Raw genomic sequence first — 23,519 nt, 5'->3', positions numbered from 1 at the left:
CTAAGTAGCCAAGTGAATACACAGACATCTGACTTTGTGTGTACTCAGAAGATATTTTGGATGCTTATGTTTGGCATGCATAAATATGTGTGCAACTGAACAAAACTAACTTTCAAAACCTATGTATAAGTTACTTTGCTCATAGCAATATGGCCATCCCTTATGAAAAAATGGTATACAAATTGACATGGATAAAACCAATAGGATTCTACAGTAATTGAATAGGGATTAGTAGAAATTACTTTAATATCCTATAAAACTGAGTAGAAAATTACAACCCTTCCATAGGCTTTTTTAACTATCCTATATATTCCTACAGAAGGAAAATATATTTCTATATTAAAATGTATAGATGGTTAATTACAGACAGGCCTAGTAGTGTATGGAACCACACATTGAACAATGAGGATACAACAAAATATTGAGTAAGCACTGTTCATCCTGTACATGAATGAGGTAAGAGTCATGTGGAAAAAAATCGTATGTGATCATATAATTAAAGTCTGTATCATAATGCATGTGCATGGTGGGGGCTGACTGAAGGTTAAACCGCAACCTTAATTCTGGCATTTCCTAACTTTGGAATGTTTGATTTTGCAACCTTGATAATGATCATGGTCTCTCTTTGTGTATATATACACCCGCACACATATGTGCATGCACACACACAGAGACTATGTTAAAAGAACATTATATAGAGATGATCACCATCTTCTATTAAGTTCCATAGGAGTTTTCCACAATGGATCTTGGGAGTGGAACATGGCAACATTACACACTCAGAACAGGAAAAATACCACATTTAACTGAAACTGCAGGGGCAATTACCCAACTGAAATTTCACAAGACAAGGGGAGCTAACATCCCTATGCCTGTTATCTATCAGTGGGTACATTTACATTGACTAGCTATGGATACCATTACCACTACTTTAGGAAAGTTCTTGGTATTGTACAGCAAAAGAATCTAATTCATTAATCGTTAAATTGGAGCCACTTGAATGAATAAAAACTTGGCTAGGAGCAGAGGATACTTGTTGATAGTGAAGTTTCAGGATGGTGGGAGGTGCCTAGTAGAAGAATCAGCATTAACTTTGATTCTTTATGTAACCCACACACCTCCTGGGTGTGGTGTTCTGTTCCCACTAGCAGCACCGAGACCACCTAGAGATTAATGAGTCTGCTACAGCCTCAACTAAGAGCCAGGTAGCTTTTAGCTCATGTAGTAAAGGCTTATGCATTTAGTTCCAAAGATCCCAAGTTCAATCCTGCCCGCCGCTGCCGAGGGTCTGTTGGTGTTACCTTTGCACTTCATATTGTAACACTCCCGAATGGGTAGTTGACAGCAGTGATCAAACCTGGGTGTTCTGCATCTGAATGCATGAGCCTCTCTACTGCCTGAGCTAAAAGGACCTGCTCACTGTAGCAGGATCATCTACTTCCATATGTGGTCAAGCCACAACTAGAGGGGAACAGAGCACATACTGAATAGGTGAGGGTTACAATACCAGTGACCTGGAAAAGAGTAAGAGGCAGGAAGTAGATACAATTATTATGATGATATAAAATGGAGTGGAGGGGCATCAGGTGTTTAAAGTTTATGATTTCAGTTTGCTCAGGAAAAAGTGAATGGTAGAAACTTGGTATAGTGCCCCTGGTATAAGCACTTGTAAAATCTGCAGCTGGACAGATGCCCCCCTTTTTTAAGATAGTTTTCAGTAGAGATGGGTGAACCTCCTGGAGGTTTGGAGGTTCCATTCACATAGGCACCCAACATCCAAAATCCTTAAAGTACAGTTATGCAAACCCTTCAGGGTAAGTTTGTGAAGAAGTTTGTTCTCTAGAGATTGGCAGTGATCCATTTTCTGCAGGTTTGGACATAGATTCAAGCTGAGCTTGAGCTGAGCTCCCTGGGAGCTGACCCGTCATGGAGGGGAATACACCCTTCTAGAGGAGTGTTTCCCCGGAATATTGGCAAGGGCTGGTTTTCAGTGCACAATGCTTCACACGGCCTCTCCTGTTGCTCCCCATTGCCCCCCAACACAAACTAATGGCCTTTTGTGACATCAGATGATCCTGGGAGAGTTCTGTCGTCTTGAGTAGTGGCAGTTTAACAGGTTCAGTTGTTTTCTCATGGTTTCTGCCACTATGGGACACATCTGAACAGATCTGGAAAACAGGCCACTTCCTGTTTTTGATCTACCATGAGACAAATCCCCAGGAGCAGGGTCATCTCCATTAGTCTGAAGAATCCAATGTTCCTCTCAAAAATTCAAGTGGAGTATTGTGTTAGAGGTTCCAGTTCAGGCCTACCTCTGTTGATACAGGCTAGGAATGAGAGCAGACTGCAATAATCTGTTCTGCTTAGTTCTGATGAGCTGTTACCCTCAGCGTGTGGAAACTGCTGCATGAAGACGACTTGGCCATTTAAAAAGAAATACGGTCTTTTGCAAAACTCAAAAGCAGAGCCAAGTTCAGGTTTCAACCAAGTTTGTTTAGCTCTTGGGTTCCAATTCAGGTCCATTTCTAACAGTAAATGGGAGAAAATGCACCTGATCGATCTATACCCCTTATAAAATTTCATGCCTTGGTACCAGGGAAATTCCACCTGTACAGTTTAAGTGTTATATTGAAAGGGTGAAGAATTCTCTGATATGATAGCATGATTAAGAGAGACTGTACATTGGGATAAGACTGTACATTGGAATAAGAAAATTCTCTTTTAATTCTGGAGATTCTGATCTCTTTATCCTTTCTTTTATGTCAAGGAGCATTACGGTTTTCAGGTAGTTTCCAGTTTTCAATATTTTTGAAAACCCTTTAATTGAGAGCCCTTTACACTAAAACAATTAAGTTTTGAGATCCATTTAAATTTTACTTGTTTTAAGCACCATCATAAACATCTGCCATCTGGCATGGAAATTGCTTCATATGGCAGGTGGAAAGATGAGATTGATTTAAAAGTTCTATGTCTTTGTTACTTTTCCCTGCTGTATTTTCCAGTGGAGTAATTTGTACCTGATGGTATTTAAATAACCATTTATTGCCATAATGGAAGAGTATAGTAAAAAATACATACAGTAATTGCTGTCATTCCAGTACAGGAAAATAGCATTTGCCATAATGGAGCATTGCTTTGTCTAGCCTGGCTTTCTGCCCCTAACAGTGGCCAATACCTAGATCATTCAGAAGAAGGTGAAATACCTTCTACCTCTACTCCTCCATGCATACCTAATACATAGGACTATTTGTGCTACTCCTAGGCTGAAAATAAAATCTCTTCTTTCCCCTTTAGATAACTATTTTAAACCCAAAAGCAGGTTTGGATTACGCTGAGGGAATGTTTTCCCTGCACAGTTAGCCCAGGTTCTTACCTGGGTTTTAGCCCAACCCCCCCACCGCCTACCATCCACACAGAAAAACTTCTGATCCAGGTTTGGAAGTGCTTTAAGCCCCGGCTAGTTGGTCTAACTGGGGGTGCAGATTAGAGCTGTGGTTTAAGTCATTTTGGAACACTCATGTTGCAGAGAGGATGCAGGTAAAATCATACAAGTGATTCCAACAATGACCCCTACAGGACAGACAATTGATACAACTGACTGGGAAAGAATCCTAGAGCGACTCAGCACATAGAACCTGTCCCCAGACACACATGGGCAAGTGCAGAACAGTGAGGACACATTAACATGGGTAAGGTTTTGCTGTCAGGAAACTCACACATGGGCTAGGCTAACCCAGGTTCTCAGACCTGGTTATCAATCACCTGGGTTAGCTGTGCAGTGAAAATATGCTTTGGGTATATTAGTTTGCATACAAAGTCAGAACTAGTTTTTGAGAAGTCCTCTGTGACACACCATCTGCAAATCCTCCCTCCTTACGACTGTCTTCCTGCCTATATACTTATTAGATATTTATTTAGTCTCATAAGGCTGCAGAACACTTTGATGAAGGCTAGATCTTCAAAGGTATGTAGGTGCCCAACGCTTATTGAAATCAATGGGAGTTAGGCACCTAAATACCTTTGAGGAGCTGGGCTGCAGTCCCTATCGTGAAGAGAGAATTATTAGCATAAGGCAATAAATAACAAGGGTGGTGAGAAACACCAGGTGCGGGGGTGGAAGGGGAAGGAAGGACAATGTTTAACAAAAATAAGACCATGTGATTGTGATGACACTTCCTTCCTGCCTTGGCTATCTCCTCTGTGCGGCAGGTAGTGATCGATCTATCAGGGATCGATTTATCGTGTCTAGTGTAGATGCGATAAAATCAATCCCCGATCGCTCTGCCGTCGACTCCGGAACTCCACCGTGGCGAGTGGCGGAAGCGGGGTCGACGGGGGAGCAGCAGCGGTCGACTTGCCGCCGTCCTCACGGCCAGGTAAATCAACCTAAGATACGCCGACTTCAGCTATGCTATGAATATCTTAGATCGACACTCTCCCCCCCACAGTGTAGACCAGGCCTGAGTCTATTCTGTTGATCCTCCTTTATTGACCAGGGAGGCAAAATGCAAACCCGGATTAGGAGAGGGCAGTTTGGGAATTCAATTTACCATGGTTTGGAACTATAAATGAAGAAATGAGGCTAGCAATCTAACTGGCAGGTGCATGGTGCAGGATACCTGGAAAAGCAGAACCCCCTGAGACTGCATAGTTTGCATTAAGTCTAAGGTTGCCAGTGCTACACATTTTGTTACTAGAGATAAGCAGAGGAAGTTGTTTATGGCTCTGAGTTAGGTTTAGGCTATATTTTGATCTAGGGTAGAATTTGGGTTTGACGACAGTTCTATCATTTTGTGAGTCATTCTCATGAGACTTCTTCAACAGTAGAATTCTCACACCATCACCTGTCCTTGCAAAATGTCTAGCATCTTGAGCAGAATATCTCATCAGAACAGCTTTACCAATGAGATTTTTGTCTGTATCACTGTTGGTAACCAGAAATCCATTGGTTTGGATCCAATGTAGAATAAAAACCAGAGCAAAAGAATCAGATTCAGGAATTTGCAAGAAGTTTTTGGCCCATCTATTGTAACTATAAAATCACCTTGCTTTTCTTCAAATCCAGCCATATTATCTGACTTTGCCACCTCTTGTGTTAATGAATTCTAGTCATTGAGTATACACTGCGTAAAGCAGTATTTTCTTTTATTTATTCTGTTGTTACTGCCCTTTCATTTTAAATAGCCCTGTCTATATTAAGAGCATCCAGGAGGGGAAAAGAGGTTGATTAGTTTCCACTATACCCTTCATAAATGTGGATACCTTAATCAACACCTTTCTAACGTTTATTCCTAAATTTTGCTGTCTCTCACCAAACTTTATTTGACTAGAATTAAATGAAAATTGCAAAACAATTTCTACAAATATTCATTTGACCTTGTCATTGGATTCTCTTTCTCTGAGCTTGCATTCCTTATGAGTTTGCTTTCCACAGATATTCCAGTGACAGTGTTTACTGGCAGGACTGTTCATGGAAATGGAAAATTGTAGTCAAATATTGGAGAATATTCTCAAAGGCAAATTTTGAATTTGCGAATGCGATTCTTTGCACTGGAAAGCTGATTCTTAGTGTTCCCCCAGCTCATTTAACTAGGAAAGAAAAACATACCTGTGACCTCTGTATCCAATTAAAACTAGTGAACACAACTTGACTTCTGTATGCTGAATGTTCCTGAAGTGTTCTTTGTGAGTAATCTGCAGTTTAGGATTTATTTATCAATTATTTGGCAGATTATTTTGAATAATGAATAAATCTGAGGACATCGTGGACTTGGTGAACAAAAAGGAGGTGAAATTGATTTAATAAATTATTTCCTGCAATGTATTAACCCAACTGGATATTCACCCATATTAGTTACCCTTCTCTGGACCTTTAGCAATCTCCATTCTTTCTTTGACACAACCAAAATTGACCACAATACTTCAGATAGGGATGTATCATTGTCTAATACAATATCATTATGAAATGGTAATGATTATATTTTCTATATTGTTCCATCTTACTTTCTTAATCATAGAATATCAGGGTTGGAAGGGATCTCAGGAGGTCATCTAGTCCAACCCTCTGCTCAGAACAGGACCAATCCCCAGACAGATTTTTGACCCATATCCCTAAATGGCCCCCTCAAGGATTGAATTCACAACCCTGGGTTTAACAGGCCAATGCTCAAACCACTGAGCTATCCCTCCCCCCTAAAAATGCACCAAGCCTCCAGTTTTCTTTTTTTAACTGATGCTGGAGACTGGGTGGATATCTTCACTGGGCTATCCAAATGAACATCTACATCTTTTCTTCCTCAGAGGTACTGTAATAGTCATTGTCCATCAGAGGATGAGCTAACACTAGTTATGATCAACAGGCATTGTCTTACATTTGTCCATGTTAAATTTTATCTGCTGTAGTGTTGCCCAATCTCCTAGTGTGTTCCCCCTACTCCGCTCTCATGTGGGGTTTCTTAGAACCCCTTATCATTTTACTTGGTTTCATCAGCAAACGTCACTGGCTCATTATTCATTTTCTCTTCTAAAACATTAATAAATGTCAGAGATAGACCAAAACAAAAAGTCAAGATTCAGACCCCAGGCTGAGTGGAAGGACAGTCTTTAAGGTGCTAACTTAGGATCTGGGAAAGTCAGGTTCAATGCTTGATTGTTTGATTGCTTGTTTGAACAGTGTAAATTGTTCCAGCTGGGCCTGACTGTTATAAAAAGGCAGTCAGCTGCAAACCAGCTGAGCAGCGAGCAGCAGAGAGGCAAACAGAAGGAGTTTGCCTGGGAGTTCGCCTGGAGAGAGCCTACTGAGGCTCCCCTCTCGCAGGTTTCTCTGAGTAGCTTCTGCCACAAGTAAGGAAGCTCTTAGAAGGAAGAGACTATGGATGCTGAGCGATCCGCTGTTGTGACCTGCACAGGATGCGCCATGTTTGTCTTCCTTCCACAGGATAGAAGCGACTTTGTCTGTACAAAGTGCAAGCTGATCTCCATATTGGAAGAGAAGATTCAAGGTCTGGAGAAATGAATATCAACCCTGCATTCCATAAAAGAAAATGAGGATTTCCTGGATAGACCTCAGGATCAGCTTCAGCGGGCACAATGTTCTGACGATTCAGAGCAGGCTACGCAGCCGGGACAGAAGGCCAGCGAGGATAAAGCATGTGACTTCCAGAAGAGGAAAGAGTACCAGAAACGTCCATGTACCAGAAACACAGATGCAGGTGAGCAACTGTTTTCATGGTACTAGTGCAGAGAGTGGAGTGGATGATACATCTGAGGGAACAGAGCAGAAGGAGACTCCACTGATTGGAAGGCATGAGATGCACCGTCCCAGGGATGGGGGTTCCACGACCACCACTCCCAAGAGGAGGAGGAGGAGGGTGGTGGTGGTCGGGGACTCTCTCCTCAGGGGGACTGAGTCATCTATCTGCCGCCCTGACCGGGAAAACCGAGAGTTGTGCTGCTTGCCAGGGGCTAGGATTCATGATGTGACGGAGAGACTGCTGAGACTCATCAAGCCCTCAGATCGCTACCCCTTCCTGCTTCTCCACGTGGGCACCAATGATACTGCCAAGAATGACCTTGAGCGTATCACTGCAGACTACGTGGCTCTGGGAAGAAGGATAAAGGAGTTTGAGGCGCAAGTGGTGTTCTCATCTATCCTCCCTGTGGCAGGAAAAGGCCAGGGTAGAGACTGTCGAATCGTGGAAATCAACGAATGGCTACGCAGATGGTGTCGGAGAGAAGGATTTGGATTCTTTGACCATGGGATGGTCTTCCAAGAAGGAGTGCTAGGCAGAGATGGGCTCCACCTCACAAAGAGAGGGAAGAGCATCTTTGCAAGCAGGCTGACTAACCTAGTGAGGAGGGCTTTAAACTAGGTTCACCGGGGGAAGGAGACCAAAGCGCCGAGGTAAGTGGGGAAGTGGGATACCGGAAGGAAGCACAAGCAGGAGACTGCAAGAGGGGAGGACTCCTGTCTCAGACCAAGAAAGCGGGACAATCAGCGAGTTATCTTAAGTGCCTATTCACAAATGCAAGAAGCCTGGGGAACAAGCAGGGAGAACTAGAAGTCCTGGCACAGTCAAGGAATTATGATGTAATTGGAATAACAGAGACTTGGTGGGATAACTCACATGATTGGAGTACTGTCATGGATGGATATAAACTGTTCAGGAAGGATAGGCAGGGCAGAAAAGGTGGGGGAGTGGCGTTGTATGTAAGAGAGCAGTATGACTGCTCAGAGCTCCAGTATGAAACTGCAGAAAAACCTGAGAGTCTCTGGATTAAATTTAGAAGTATGAGCAACAAGGGTAATGTCGTGGTGGGAGTCTGCTACAGACCACCAGACCAGGGGGATGAGGGGGACGAGGCTTTCTTCCAGCAACTAACAGAAGTTGCTAGATCACAGGCCCTGGTTTTCATGGGTGACTTTAATCACCCCGATATCTGCTGGGAGAGCAATACAGCAGTGCACAGACAATCCAGGAAGTTTCTGGAAAGTGTAGGGGACAATTTCCTGGTGCAAGTGCTGGAGGAACCAACTAGGGGAAAAGCTCTTCTTGACCTGCTGCTCACAAACAGGGAAGAAATAGTAGAGGAAGCAATAGTGGATGGAAACCTGGGAGGCAGTGACCATGAGATGTTCGAGTTCAGGATCCTGACACAAGGAAGAAAGGAGAGCAGTAGAACAGAGACCCTGGACTTCAGAAAAGCAGACTTTGACTCCCTCAGGGAACTGATGGGCAAGGTCCCCTGGGAGAATAACATGACGGGGAAAGGAGTCGAGGAAAGCTGGCTGTATTTTAAAGAATCCTTATTGAGGTTGCAGGAACAAACCATCCCGATGTGTAGGAAGAAAAGTAAATATGGCAGGCGACCAGCTTGGCTTAACAGTGAAATCCTTGCTCATCTTAAACACAAAAAAACAGCTTACAAGAAGTGGAAGATTGGACAAATAACCAGGGAGGAGTATAAAAGTATTGCTCAGGCATGCAGGAGTGAAATTAGGAAGGCCAAATCACACTTGGAGTTGCAGCTAGCCAGAGATGTTAGGAGTAACAAGAAGGGTTTCTTCAGGTATGTTAGCAACAAGAAGAAAGTCAAGGAAAGTGTGGGCCCCTTGCTGAATGAGGGAGGGAACCTAGTGACAGAGGATGTGGAGAAAGCTAGTGTACTCAATGCTTTTTTTGCCTCTGTCTTCACAGACAAGGTCAGCTCCCAGACAGCTGCACTCTGCAGCACGGTATGGGGAGGAGGTGACCAGCTCTCTGTGGAGAAAGAAGTAGTTCGGGTCTATTTAGAAAAGCTGGATGAGCACAAGTCCATGGGGTCGGATGCACTGCATCCGAGGGTGCTAAAGGAGTTGGCCAATGAGATTGCAGAGCCATTGGCCATTATCTTTGAAAAATCATGGTGATCGGGGGAGGTCCCGGATGACTGGAAAAAAGCTTCCCTTTTTTAAAGATGGGCACTACATTAGAAGGAAGATCCAGGGAACTACAGGCCAGTCAGTCTCACCTCAGTCCCTGGAAAAATCATGGAACAGGTCCTCAAGGAATCAATTCTGAACCACTTAAAGGAGGGGAAAGTGATCAGGAACAGTCAGCATGGATTCACCAAGGGCAAGTCATGCCTGACTAATCTAATTGCCTTCTATGATGAGATAACCGGCTCTGTGGATGAGGGGAAAGCAGTGGATGTGCTATTTCTTGACTTTAGCAAAGCTTTTGATACAGTCTCCCACAGTATTCTTGCCAGCAAGTTAAAGAAGTATGGGTTGGATGATTGGACGGTAAGGTGGATAGAAAACTGGCTAGATGGTCGGGCTCAACGGGTAGTGATCAATGGTTCCATGTCTAGTTGGCAGCCGGTATCAAGTGGAGTGCCCCAAGGGTCGGTGCTGGGGCCGGTTTTGTTCAATATCTTCATTAATGATCTGGAGGATGGTGTGGACTGCACCCTTAGCAAGTTTGCAGATGACACTAAACTGGGAGGAGTGGTTGATACGCTGGAAGGTAGGGATAGGATACAGAGGGACCTAGACAAATTAGAGGATTGGGCCAAAAGAAATATGATGAGGTTCAACAAGGACAAGTGCAGAGTCCTGCACTTAGGACGGAAGAATCCCATGCACTGCTACAGACTAGGGACCGAATGGCTGGGCAGCAGTTCTGCAGAAAAGGACCTAGGGGTTACGGTGGACGAAAAGCTGAATATGAGTCAACAGTGTGCCCTTGTTGCCAAGAAGGCTAATGGCATTTTGGGTTGTATAAGTAGGGGCATTTCCAGCAGATCGAGGGATGTGATCATTCCCCTCTATTCAGCACTGGTGAGGCCTCATTTGGAGTACTGTGTCCAGTTTTGGGCCCCACACTACAAGAAGGACGTGGATAAATTGGAGAGAGTCCAGCGGAGGGCAACAAAAATGATTAGGGGGCTGGAGCACATGACTTATGAGGAGAGGCTGAGGGAACTGAGATTGTTTAGCCTGCAGAAGAGAAGAATGAGGGGGGATTTGATAGCTGCTTTCAACTACCTGAAAGGGGGTTCCAAAGAGGATGGATCTAGACTGTTCTCAGTGGTAGAAGATGACAGAACAAGGAGTAATGGTCTCAAGTTGCAGAGGGGGAGGTTTAAGTTGGACATTAGGAAAAACTTTTTCACTAGTAGGGTGGTGAAGAACTGGAATGGGTTACCTAGGGAGGTGGTGGGATCTCCTTCCTTAGAGGTTTTTAAGGTCAGACTTGACAAAGCCCTGGCTGGGATGATTTAGTTGGGTTTGGTCCTGCTTTGAGCAGGGGGTTGGACTAGATGACCTCCTGAGGTCCCTTCCAACCCTGAGATTCTGATTCTATGATTCTATGAATGTCACAGATTTCTTTTGTGGCTTTGGATAAATCAGCTAGGGTCAGATTTTTTTAAAGTGCCAAGTGCCTAACACACATTGGAATCAATGGGAATTAGGTGCATTGGCACTTTTGAAAATCCCACTAAGCGCCTATCTGTATCCATAGGTGCCTAAATACCTTTCCAAATCTGACCCTTAGTGTTTGTGCCTCAGTTTCCTTTTTGTAAATTGGGAAGAATAATACTTCCCTACCTCACAGTGAGGATAAATACATCACAGATGGTGAGGTGATCTGATAATATGGTAATGAGGATTATATAAGTGCCTTTAAAAAGAGGTTCCTCACGTTTTTGGGGGGTTCATTGTCTGAAGCCAGATCTGAATAAAAATGTGCAGCTGGCCCCTCTCTTTATAATGAGAAGAACCAAAACCTTGTCTATAGTACATTCAGAACACAATAGCTGTAATGGGGATGTGGTCTGAAATCCAGATCCAGACAATTTTGCATCTCAGGCCCATTTCATAGAAATGCATTATAACACTCATCCCAATATCGACCCCTGCTTCTTGTCTTTATTTCTCCTACAAACCATTATCATGTAAACACTTGTGCTATACTTGATGGCTCAGAAGTTGCCAGATTAAATAATCTGGCATCAGGAGTAGTTTCATTCACAGTATTACAAAATATCAAGAAGTTTCTTATACAACTTCAGCAAAACATTTTTGCTGTTGTGATCTGAACGTTATTAAGATAAATGTTTCTGAGAGCTGGAATGTGCATCAGGTAAAAGATTTCTAAGCATCTTTGTGCCTTTGTTGCATTACCTTCAAATACATTGCCTAGAAAATTCTTGTTTGTATATGGAAAGGTTGAAACACATTCCTGCTAAAATGGTGCACTGTCCTTGACTGATAACAACCTGCAAATAACCTTACGTGAACATGAAGGCAGCTGACAATGACCATTCATCACAAATTCTGAGACTGAAAGGTTGAGGTTATTTAAATGCTGAGGGTCAAGATCCTGCCAGCTGGTGTAAATTGGCATAGCTGCTTTGACTTCCATGGAGCTACACTGAGGATCTGGCCTTGAGTCTTGTGTGCTTAGTAGCAGGTCAAGATATAAAGAAACGAAGTGAATGTAATACTTTTGAAAGGTGCCAGATGGATGGTGCAGGAGATGGAGGTCCCTTCTCCCCTCCCAGATTATGTACCATCATATAGTACAGGCAGCAGCCACGCACGGCTCCCCACACATCCCTTGATCCTGACCCGTAGGAATGGGAACCTAGCTGAGTCTCCACACAAAATCAATCTGCACCTTCTCCGTTGAGGCTGCCAGTTTCAATTTTTTTTTCAAGATGTGCCCACTTTTTCCTCTAGGCACTCATTGCCCATTGGCCACATAACGCCCTTCAGAGGCTCATCCTTCAAGCTGCCAACACAGCTTCTGGCTACAAGTGTGGGCAGCTCATTGTAGGAGCTGACTCAGCTTATGGAAGTTAAAGAAGTGTGTGTGTGTGTGTGTGTGTGTGTAAGCATTTCAGAATATTTCTTTGAATCCCAAAGTAAATATTAATTTGACCATGTTCACAACTCTTTCATGCTCACTTTCCATCAGCATTCTGGTTTTTCAGGTTTACTAGCACAATTATTCATAAAAGGTGAATATTAAGATCAACTATCTGAATATTTTTAAAATAAATTTCACATGTACGTTTTAAGGATCTTATTTTTTTTCCCATACTGGGGAACGCCACTTAATAGAGATATTGGGCCCAATTCTCCACTGGCATAAATTGGTGTCAGTTCCATTGACTTCAGTGGAATATCTCAATTTACACCCAATGAGAATCTGCCCCTACCCTTACAGACCAACTCCTCACCCATTCATTCTCCTCTTATCTACCAGCAGTCCCTAGAGGAGGTAGCCAAGCTGGCCCTTCTCTTTATTTCCAGCTGCTTTTACAGTCTTCTGGCTCTTCTTTTCAATGAAGAGGCTGCACATCTGAGGGAGCAGCTGGGAACAAGGCCAGGAGCCAGATCCATTTAAGTAACTGCAAACCACAAGATGAGATACTGCTGGTTGTAACATAGTGGTGGTATCATAACAACAAAATGGTAAGTTAGTGGTCCCTTCTAACTTTGCTGAGCACAGGGCTGGTCTCTTGTAGGAAATGTGTTCCCATCATCCTTTGCTTAGTCTGGCCCTTTAAATCTGGCAGAGCCAAAAAGCTGCAGCCCTAAAGTGGCCATACTGTAACTGTTTGCTGCTGTTGCTACTGCCTGTATTCCTCCTGCCACCTGGTAAGTGCTTGTTACTTTTTTCCTTTCTTATAAATGAAATGGTACCATCTCATACTAGTGCATTTGGCAGCAAAATACACCCTTTGTGCAGGGGTTGGTTTGTTATAAGTCAGGGACCAGAAACAATACCAGGCAGGGGATTTACGTAACTAACCAGCACCATGTGAATTGAGAAGATTCACAATGATCTGCATGTGAGCAATCTACTGGCCAAGAAATGTTCCTTGGAAAAAAAATCATACATTTGAAATAACACTTCTGTTTGAGAATTTCACAAGCTGCAGACAGTTCCCAAATGAGAAGGGGGGGGAGTGAAACGCCACATTTTGTTCCAAATAATTTTTTGAGTTCTAGTTGCTCATTTCTTGCTGTTAGGTTCTGAAGAGTTATGCCTCTGCAACCAGGGCACCACATACTCCCTAGGGAACTCAGTGGGGTGGAGCTGCGTGAATGGAGAACAGACTCTTCCTCCACACTGCAAAAGTACTGTCAAGGTATTACTGCTGCCTCTGGTCTGCAGCAGTTTTCACATCTGTTAGTCTTCCTTATTCTAGGCAAAGTTGCTTGGCAGAGCAGTGTATCTAGTTCTTCCCCAGCCTGCTCTGAAATCTCCATCTGCATGAAGGGGTGCAGGGAGTCTCCCTAGAATTGTGCTCCTTGATGCCCAATCATCTTTCTGAATCCTGTATCCTCATATTATAGAACCAATATGGTCCTTCTGCATTCCCCTCTGCACCCTTGGGGGAGACCAATCTGACCCATGGGAGGCCAAGAAAAGCAGTTTTGCATAAAGGCAGCCTGTGTGAGTTCTTCCCGTCAGATGAATTGAAAAGAACGTGTATATCTTTGTTGGATTACATTCCAATGATCTGTCCGAGCTGAGAGTAGATAACCTACAAAACAGAATGTCAACATTACTGTGCCCCAAAATTACAATATATCTCGCCAGTGGGTTTTTCCAGTGGGTGCCTTTGATATGGAACGTTGCTTCATGCCAGATGGTTGGCCTGAATTTCCATTGTTCCTCTCTGTTCTCTGGTGAATATGCTGATTTCTACATTGCTTTCTATTTTCCCACAGCTCTGTCTAGTATTTACAGTCAGATAATTCTGATGAGGAAACCAAAAAGGCCAAACATAAAAAGGATACAGGGCACGTGTTTGCCTCTGAAGTGCGTGTGTGGCATTAAAGGTGTACTAAGTAGGAATTAATCTTGTTTTCACCCCCCCCTCGTTTTACATGAAAGCTGCCACAATTGGGATAAGAGTAAAATGAACATAAGTATGATAAATGATAAAGTGCTCATGGGAGTAAATATACCACTCAGAAAGAGCATTGCTAATCAAGCCATGCAGCAGGCTAATGCACTGTGAGAGCAACCTCCTCCAAAAGATTCTAAATTTGAAACACTGTAAAGGCTGGCATTTAGCTTGAGTAGTTTCTGGCTTAAGGTGAAACAAAGGATATGATAATGTTACACTGATGGCTCAGAGTAGCACAAGGAACTTGCAGAGAGTGTCTTTGCCTTCTGCCTGAAGGTAAGGGTATGTGATGGATTTCACAAATGAACAGCTAAAAAGGGATATGATGCTAATTATGGGCCAGATTCTGCCACCTTGTGCTAAGAAGTAGCTTCCCCAGTAGGACAGGGGCATGAGGGCAAAATCTGGCCCTTGTGGATTTATCATATAGCTATACCAGCCACGGTGGTCATTGGGGTGGTGAATTGAGGAGCTGCTTTGTAGCAGCTAAAGGCATTCTGGTTGTCTTGGCGTTCAGGTAGTCAAACTGCCTCTGAGGTAATGCACAGAAGAGCAGCCTTACTAGTCCTTTTCATAGGAAGCAGCGTGTGCTACACTTAGGGTTTGTCTTCACTACCGGGGTAAATTGACCTAAGTTATGCTACTCCAACTAAGTGAATAACACAGCTGGAGTCAACGTAGCTTAAGTCGACTTACCCCAGTGTCTTCACTGCGCTGCATCGACAGCATCGACTTACCTTATTCCTCTCATTCCAATGGAGTACCTGTATTAACCAAAAAGCGCTCTGCTGTCATTTAGTGGGTCTTCACTAGACCTGCTAAATCGACACCCACTGCATCGATTGCAGCAGTGTCGATCTCCCCGGTAGTGAAGACAAGCTCTTAGAATTCCACTCCACCATCTCTTGAGGAGTTTAGCACTATCTGGTATACCCATAAATAGATGAGGATTTCCTCAAGTGAGTATTCATCATTTAAGTTGATCTGACAAATGAATTTTTCTTGACTTTTTCTACCTATTACAAACAGTTCACAGAGAATATTTGAGACTGAAGATTTGAAATTAGATCTGTGTTTAGTTCTGATTGGTCAGATAAGTCACTTGGTATAGCTTCTTGTCAATGATTGGATGATCCTGCAAGCCCTCCTGGCATGAATAACTCAGGCATGAATTCAAAATGCATTTTGCATGACTATTCAGGGAAGTCCAGTTTGAAATTCACTATCTGCAAACCTTGGTAAGAGCAGTACTCATTTCTTGAGGGTTTGCAGAAATTGAACATAGAAAGGTGCAAGCATGGCTGATGTGAATTCATCTAACAAGTCTAGCAAATGTCTGTGGAAAGATTTTCACCCAGCTATTCACCCCCTTTTTTATTTTTAAATGCTTGGGATTGAAGTCTCGCCTGCTTGTTCTCAGGGCAAAGGTGAATTTGTTTGGAGAGTCAGAAAGTGCTGTAGGCCAGTGCTAAAAGGGGATGAGGCTAAGCTGCAAAGATTGGCCCTGAATCCAATCTTCAGCAGTGTCTGATAGTGTTCCGAGTTAGGTTTTACATAGGTTTTAAGGCCAGAAGCGTCTGGTATGATCTAGTCTGAGCTCCTGCATAACAGAGGGCACAAAGCTTCACCCAGGTTATGATTTTGCTCATTATAGTGATAGGAAAAGGGCCACCTTTCAAACAGGAACTTCAACCAAGTATGCGGGTACTTGCCTCTAGGTCAGTACTGCCAAGTCCAGCTGTTCAAAAGCATGAATCAGGCCCCAGGAAATCATGAGATTAGTTTAAAAAGAATCCAGAACTGATTATTTTTATTTATCTTCTGGATTTATTTTTGACCATTTTCAAGCTTTTCTCTGACACTTTTTTTAAAAATGTAAGCTATGATTCTTGCATGATCACTTGAACCTGATGTAAGGCTCCCTCAATCTCTCCTGTTGAAGCTGTTCCATTTGGGATAATAAATAAATAGTCTTGGAGCAGGGGGACTGGAACCTAAGTACACCCCCTAGCCCCTGGGCTATAGAGACATTCTCTCTCTCTGACCCAATAACTGTTTAGATATTTGCACAAAATGGAACAGCTTCAACAGGCCCTCACTAGAATATTCAATAGCACATTGGTTAGGGCGCTGGCATGGGAGACCCTTGTTCAAATCCTTTCTCCCACTAGGCTGAAAGGGGGTGAATTGAACCTGCATCTTCAACATCCCTGGCACGTGGTCTAACAGTAAAACGTAATTGTCATGCTGTCTGGTGTGGCTGTGAGTGCCTACCTTGGAGCAGACTGTCCAAAAACAGGGCAGACAGCCCAAGCTGGTGGTGTGTTCTAGAATTAGATTTCACCAAGCCAGTAACAAATGTGCACTATACCAGTCTTACCATGGAATCACAGACAGACCCTCAGACTCTCCAGTCTATCTTGCCACCCAGACAAGCCGGACTTTGTGATAAAAGGTCATTTAAACCTAAAATCACACCACATCGGGTTGTTCCCAATCCCAAGAGACCAGTCACTTACCCCAGATCAATTGGTACTCCAGATCTTAGGTGAAAGACAACGCTGATAGCCAATTCTATAGTAAAATAACTAAAGGTTTATTAGCTAAGAAAAGGAAATGAGAGTTATTGAGAGGTTAAAGCAGATAAAATATATTAACAGGTGAGTCAGTTTGTAATTCCAAAAGGTGGCAGTGATGTAATAAACTGCCAGTTATTGAAAAGTCTTTTCAGGGTACCCAGATTGTCCCTGGGGATCTCTCCTTTGCATCTGGTACAATTTCCTGTAAGAGTCCAAAGAATCCAGAGATGCAGGATCCTTCCTTGAATCCATACTTATAGCTTCTTCTCACAGAAAACAAGCTGACTGTCACTACCTACATGGGCTTTTCCTTTGATGGCAGTGAGCGACTTGGATGACTTAGAGTCTTTGACCTTGGATCATCTCACACAAAGGTCACTTGCTTTGAAATTAGCACTTTTCTGTTAAAGTTGTTCATTTGCATTCCACAAGGCTGCTTTCATGTTTGATGGTTATTTGGTTACAGGGGTATGTGCCTGTACACTCTTATGCATTCAACAATTGCTTTGATCTGGACTAATAAACAAGTGAATTGGCCTGAGGCTCTGGCATGAGCTGGCCCTTAGACTGCCAGCATCACAAGGGAGGCATCATTTCCTAAGACATCACTAGCAGAGAGAGAGAGGCCTATCTGCAGCCCAGACTTAGGCACCTAACTCCATGAGAGGGGTGGGGCTTAGGACACATCCCTCTCATCCACATTAGCCACTGGTTAGCTCAGGAGGCTCCCTGCCTAGCATGGACCCATTCATAGATGTATATCTCTCACCCATGTATTGTACAAGGAGTCTAGGGACCTAACCTAGGCTTTGTGGATCCCGGTGATTTTCAAGGTACCAAAAGTTAGGTGTTGCAATCCCTAAGTCCCTTTGTGGATCTGAATCATAGTGGCCCCCTAAAGCCCTTTATACTGACTTCAGATCAATGGAGTGCAGTATGGTCTGCCCCTTCTGCCCTCTGCATGTACCCTACTGGGTGCACCAGCCCTACTCCATCTGAGTGTTGCCCTGTGGTGGAGGAATCTTCAGCTGCACGTTTAAGGCAGGGTTAAGACTCTTTTACTTTACCAGAAAGATACAAAGGGGCCAGTGTGTGGATCAAGATCTTATCTTTATATAGATGGATTAATAAATTGGTTTATGTATTCATTTAACATACAACTTTTATAGTGAAAGACTGTTACATCCACTCAATTTAAAATAAAATATAAAGGGATGCAGCCTAGCTAAATATCTAAAATTGTTATAAGCACATTTCCTTCTTGATTTTACTAATAACACCTTTGATATTCAAAAGTGGATGAAATGTACTCACCTAATTTACTTATCTGCATTAACTGAATTATTAACTTTCTGTCTTCCTTTTGGCTTGGATAATGGAAGTAGACTGGTTTCATTTTTGATTCTACACAGTTCTCTTTCACTAGTTCTAATGCACTAACAAAATGCTCTGGTATGATTGGCAAACACATAAGTTATTTATGTTTAAATCTGGACAAATCTCCCCCCCTCCCCCCGTTTTCTCAAACTCTTTTTTAATAAAATTGTTAAAACATTTCTAATAAATATAGTTTTGTTAAACAAAACTGAAATGTTGAGCCTAAACTTCACAATGGTGTCGCTTTAACATGCTTAACTACAGCTTGAGAAAGCAGCTGCATGCTTGATTACGTCACATAGTATAGACTGCTAGTAAGAGGGACCCCGATCTGGCAGCTTGTAGCTCCATATTAGTGTAGTTTGTGTTATAGCCAATTGCTGTCTGACCTCTCCACACAGCAGAGGCAATGTTGTGCCATCTGTACATCTCTTAGTCACATTAAATTATGTCATTTATATCACAGAGTTTACTTTATGCTTTGGAGCCAAATTAGTGGAAGCAATGAGATATAAACAGAAGCACATAAGTGGAAACTTGTGGACCCAATCTTTTGCCTATAGGCTTTGATTCTGCCATATGTTGAGTTCTCCTATGAGTTCAGTAGGGCTGCTCACATGGGTAAAGTTACTTGTGTGTGTAAATGTTTCTCGGTATGAGACATTTGGGCTGGAGCCTGCTCCCACAAAAGTCAATGGCAAAACTTCCATTGACTTCAATGGAGTGAGATTGACCCCTCTTTTATTCAAACCACCTTTACATATATTTACAGGGTTGGAGAAAAACCCTTGCTAGTTTTAAAAATGGAGTTTAAAAAGAAAAGATAAAGGGAATTCTAACAGAAACTGGAATTTTTAAAAAGGAGTTCATTTAAAAGCATTCAAATTGATACTGTCTCATTAATACCTGAAATCTGGTAAATAATTATTTTAATTAAAACAAAAAAGAGGTCGATGTACATTTCACAACTTCAAAGGCTCTGGAGCAGATCTTCATTTGGTTTAACTTGTCATACTATGATGATTTGTAGCAGAATCTCCCCCTATATATTCAACAGCTTCAGACCGGCAGTTAAGATGCTTTGGTTGTCAAATCCTACCTGTCACCCACAAGCAGGTTATTCTTAATAACCCTCTAATTCATTTCTTCTAATTGTTCTGCAGCATCCAAGTTTTGGATTGTTCAGTGTACATTGGAAGGCACAGTTGTTTCATGTAGCGGGGAGAAATAGCTCAGTGGCTTGAGTATTGGCCTGCTAAACCAGCATTGTGAGTTCAATCCTTGAGGGGGCCATTTAGGTATTTGGAGATTGGTCCTGCTTTGAGCAGGGGAGTTAGACTAGATGATCTCTTGAGGGTCCCTAATAATCTGTGATTCTATGATTTAGTGTTCTCCTGGTTTGGAAATGCACCTAAACATAATTTTTTTGTGGGGACTTCAAGAAGTGGGCTGAATCTGGCGTGTTGCCAGTTGGTGGTAACTTTTCTTTGCCTGTTAAATGTGTAATGTGGACTGAGAGCAAGTTGACCTACACAAAAATAAACTTATAAATACATAAGCTATCAGGAAAACCTGTCTGTGATTGAGATCTATTAGATTGTGGAAGGCCACTCACTCAAGGTGTTTCAAACAGAATAGGACAAAACACGAGAAATATACTTTATTGTGAGCAATCTTGCACTGGCACATGGAGATGGACTAGATGTATGATACCTAGGGGAGATCTTCAGCTGGTGACTTCAATGGAGCTATGACAATACCATCTGGGAATCTGCCCCCTAGTGCCTTATACCTAACTAATAACCGAATGAGCAAATATATTTGTATGCCAAATATTAAGCTTGTCTTGATACTAGATATTATGATGTCCTAAATACCCTAAAATACTAGCTATGCCCTAGAACTCTCGGTGTGAAATCCTGATTCTTGGCCCAAGTTAAATCAATGGGAGTTTTGCCATTGACTTCAGTGGGGTCATGCTTTCATCATACATGTCCAAACCAACTGCTGTTGAAGTAGATGGGAAAACTGTCACTGACTGTAGTGGGATGTGCTTTTCTGTCTCTAATTTCTGAGAGTCCCTATATATGAATCAGTTTCAGTTCTGTACCGTTAAAATAAAATGTCATTCTTTCCGCTACAGATGAGTCACATTCAGCATGCGATAGTTTCCAGAGGATGCCTCACTTTTACTATAGCTTTGTGCAAAATGAAGAGGCATTAAGACTCTGTCAGTTATGTTCCACACTCATGCCTTCTGAACAGGATCCAGCTGTTCTTTGGACATTTATTGCTTCGGTCCTTTCCTGTTAAATGTCCATTGTCATTTTGGTTTTACGTGGACCTCTTCATTAAAAAATATGATCACAGACTAAAAGTGGTCTTAAAATGCAAAGCCTTCCATGTGTTATCTGATGCAGAATTAGACCACGGTGGGTTTTTATCATTTTAAAGATATTTTAAAGGTTAATTTCAGTTTAACATGTTTGTAAATGACAAAAATTTCTATGCATCATTAACATGACTTATCTTATATTTTGTTTTATGAGCACTTTGAAAGCAATCACAAGATAACAGGATGTGCATGGTCTGAAGAACTTCATACTCTTTCCATAAAAGGAACTACAACTTGCATATTGCATGGTGCTGTGTGCATCACTTCATTCTTAAAAAAAAAAGACCTCTTCTTGCCCCATTGAAGTCAAAAAGCAAAATTCCTAGTAACTTAATGGGAACAAGGGTTTCACCCCAAAGCCTCCACTAGTGAAAACTGGCACAGTTTCACTGGAGACAATAGAACAACACTGAAGAACTACACTACAATTGAAGATCTGGTCCTCAGAGTGGTAGTTTCTTAGTAGTCAAATGGAAATATCTTGAAGACAAGGGAACGATCCTAACTTGGGAGAAAATCTCCCCCTGTGCTGAGGGATGAAACAAGGTCTATACACCACTTAAGTGATGCATTGGACTGCACTGGCCATCATTTCTGGGGCAAATCATCTTAAGGGTACAAAATTGTGCCAGCTTGTGTTCGTGCCAGGTTTATATCCTAATTGCAATACACTAACAAGCAAAGTGATGATGTATTTGCGCACATTCTGTAAGGTGATCTGAAATCTTGGTTTACGCACATACACAGTGTTGTACTGATTTAGAAATTATAGTTGTAAATCACTAGTTCGCAGAGTGTCCCATCATACAGTCATAGAAATTAGTTACAGAAAAGACTGATTCATTTACCTAGTCCATCTGCCTGCTAGGGCAGAATTATTCTTGTTCATTCTAATATTTTCTGGTGCTCTGTCCAGTCAAAACTTAACTACCTCCAAAGATGGGGATTTTTTCATTTCTCTATCATATTTAAATGTCATTTTTCAGGCAACGATCATTTAAACTCTGAGGCAAGTAGCAGTAGTTAGGGTCTGATGCTGAGAGCTACTGAGCACCCTCTATTTCCAAAACATGCAGCCAATTGAAGGGGTGAGAAGGATATGAGCTATTAACATGTTAAAATAATTCATCCTACACATATAAGGCCATCTATTTCCTCCATCCATGCAAACGGCCCCCAGTGATATAAATCCACCTGCAGTTGGGTACATGCAAACAACTGGGTTATTTAAATTCTGCATATTAAGGGCAGTTGTACACAAGAGGCTTAGTAACCAGGTGCTGAGGTCAAAAAACTAGTTATGAAGCTGCTTGAGGTATATTTGTCTTGCAATATTTGATTCACACCCTGTCTTAATGTTAAGGATACCCTTGATTATGTTTTATCTTGTTTCCATTTGCACAGATTCTATTTCCCAGCTCCGGAGGTACTGGAGATTCTGTGTAGCGATCTGACACCCATCTCTAGTTGGCTGTGGAATCTTGGCAATTGAGGCCATTAAAACAATAGCACCACATACTTTTGCAGCCTACAAGAGACTTATACATGTTTTCCCTAGTGCAGATAGTATAGTTTACAAGTAAACCAGCCAAGTGCAAGACAGACATTTTCCACAGTTGTTAGTGACACTGACCGAATACAGGCTTTGTCCGAACACCCTTTCCTGCCCAGTTTGAAGTATTGCCTGTTACACAGAGAGACTAATATATACAGATATGGTGAACTTATCCATAATATGAAAGATAGTGGAGGCCACAGCTGGGTATGGACATTTGTAACTAGTTTATCATTTGCTGATCACACCATCCTTATTAAGACAGTTTGTGCCATCCTGCGTAATAATTGTCGATCAAATTATAAAATGGCCCTATTTCAATCACTGTACTGTAAAAAGAAGGATATATGGCCTTGTGGTTAAGGCTTATGACTGGGAGTCAGAAGATCTGGGTGTGACATTGCACCCCACAATGCTTTATGGGAATATGCTTATGAATGTACATATGACATAACTGTAATATGTTTTATGCTACATATGCCATGTAACATATCTATGTAAAGGTTATGATCTACTGAATATATTCATCCTATTTGTAGGCATGTGTCATTTTTGTACTCAAAGTTATGCATATTGGCTGTGTACTGGTTTGATTTTAAATAGCCTTAGTAAGGCATTTGGGCAGCTTCTTTAGAAAGGAATTTGCAAGTTAAGTGTCCAGTCAAGAAACACTTAATGGACAGTGGATCTTGGAAGGCTCCAATCCACATAAGAAATCTACTTGAGAACATTCAAGGTAGCATGTGAACCATGGCTGCTACCTGTAAGTTCTGAGTCATGCATGGACATATGACCTGCCCATGTGACTCCAAAACTCCATCTTGTAGCTGGGATTCTACACAGGAGGAGGGAGGGGTGTCCACCCACAAGAGAAAGTCTATTTAAACCCCTGGGAGATCCTTCCATTTGTCTTCAGCTGGCTCAAGAGATAGCCTCTCCACCCTCAAAGGATACCTGAAAAAAACTGGAAGGACAGTAACCACAGGCGGTGTGAGTGATCAGGGGCGGCTCTAGGTATTTTGCCACCCCAAGCATGGCAGGCAGGCTGCCTTCGGAGGTTTGCCTGCGGGAGGTCCCCAGTCCCGCAGATTCGGTGACACGCAGAGCGCTCCCCACGGCTTGCTGCCCCAGGCACGTGCTTGGCATGCTGGTGCCTGGAGCCGCCCCTGTGAGTGATTGCTGGACTCAGACTAGAAGGAGA

At 42.4% G+C, this 23,519-nt stretch overlaps 1 long non-coding RNA gene across 1 annotated transcript in view; it reads left to right on the top strand.

Moving 5' to 3' along the window:
- The first annotated feature begins 13,095 nt into the window (after positions 1 to 13,095).
- Positions 13,096 to 23,519, top strand: part of LOC120395682 — a 56,493-nt gene continuing 46,069 nt past the window's right edge. Inside the window, exon 1 of the long non-coding RNA XR_005592741.1 lies at positions 13,096 to 13,150. This is a non-coding gene — a long non-coding RNA (uncharacterized LOC120395682). The remainder of the gene's footprint in view (positions 13,151 to 23,519) is intronic.

The sequence above is a fragment of the Mauremys reevesii genome, linkage group 1 (genome assembly GCF_016161935.1).
Source record: "Mauremys reevesii isolate NIE-2019 linkage group 1, ASM1616193v1, whole genome shotgun sequence".
NCBI lineage: Eukaryota > Metazoa > Chordata > Testudines > Geoemydidae > Mauremys > Mauremys reevesii.
The sequence above is the reverse complement of the archived record's forward strand: the minus strand, read 5'-3'. Positions and strand labels throughout refer to the sequence as shown.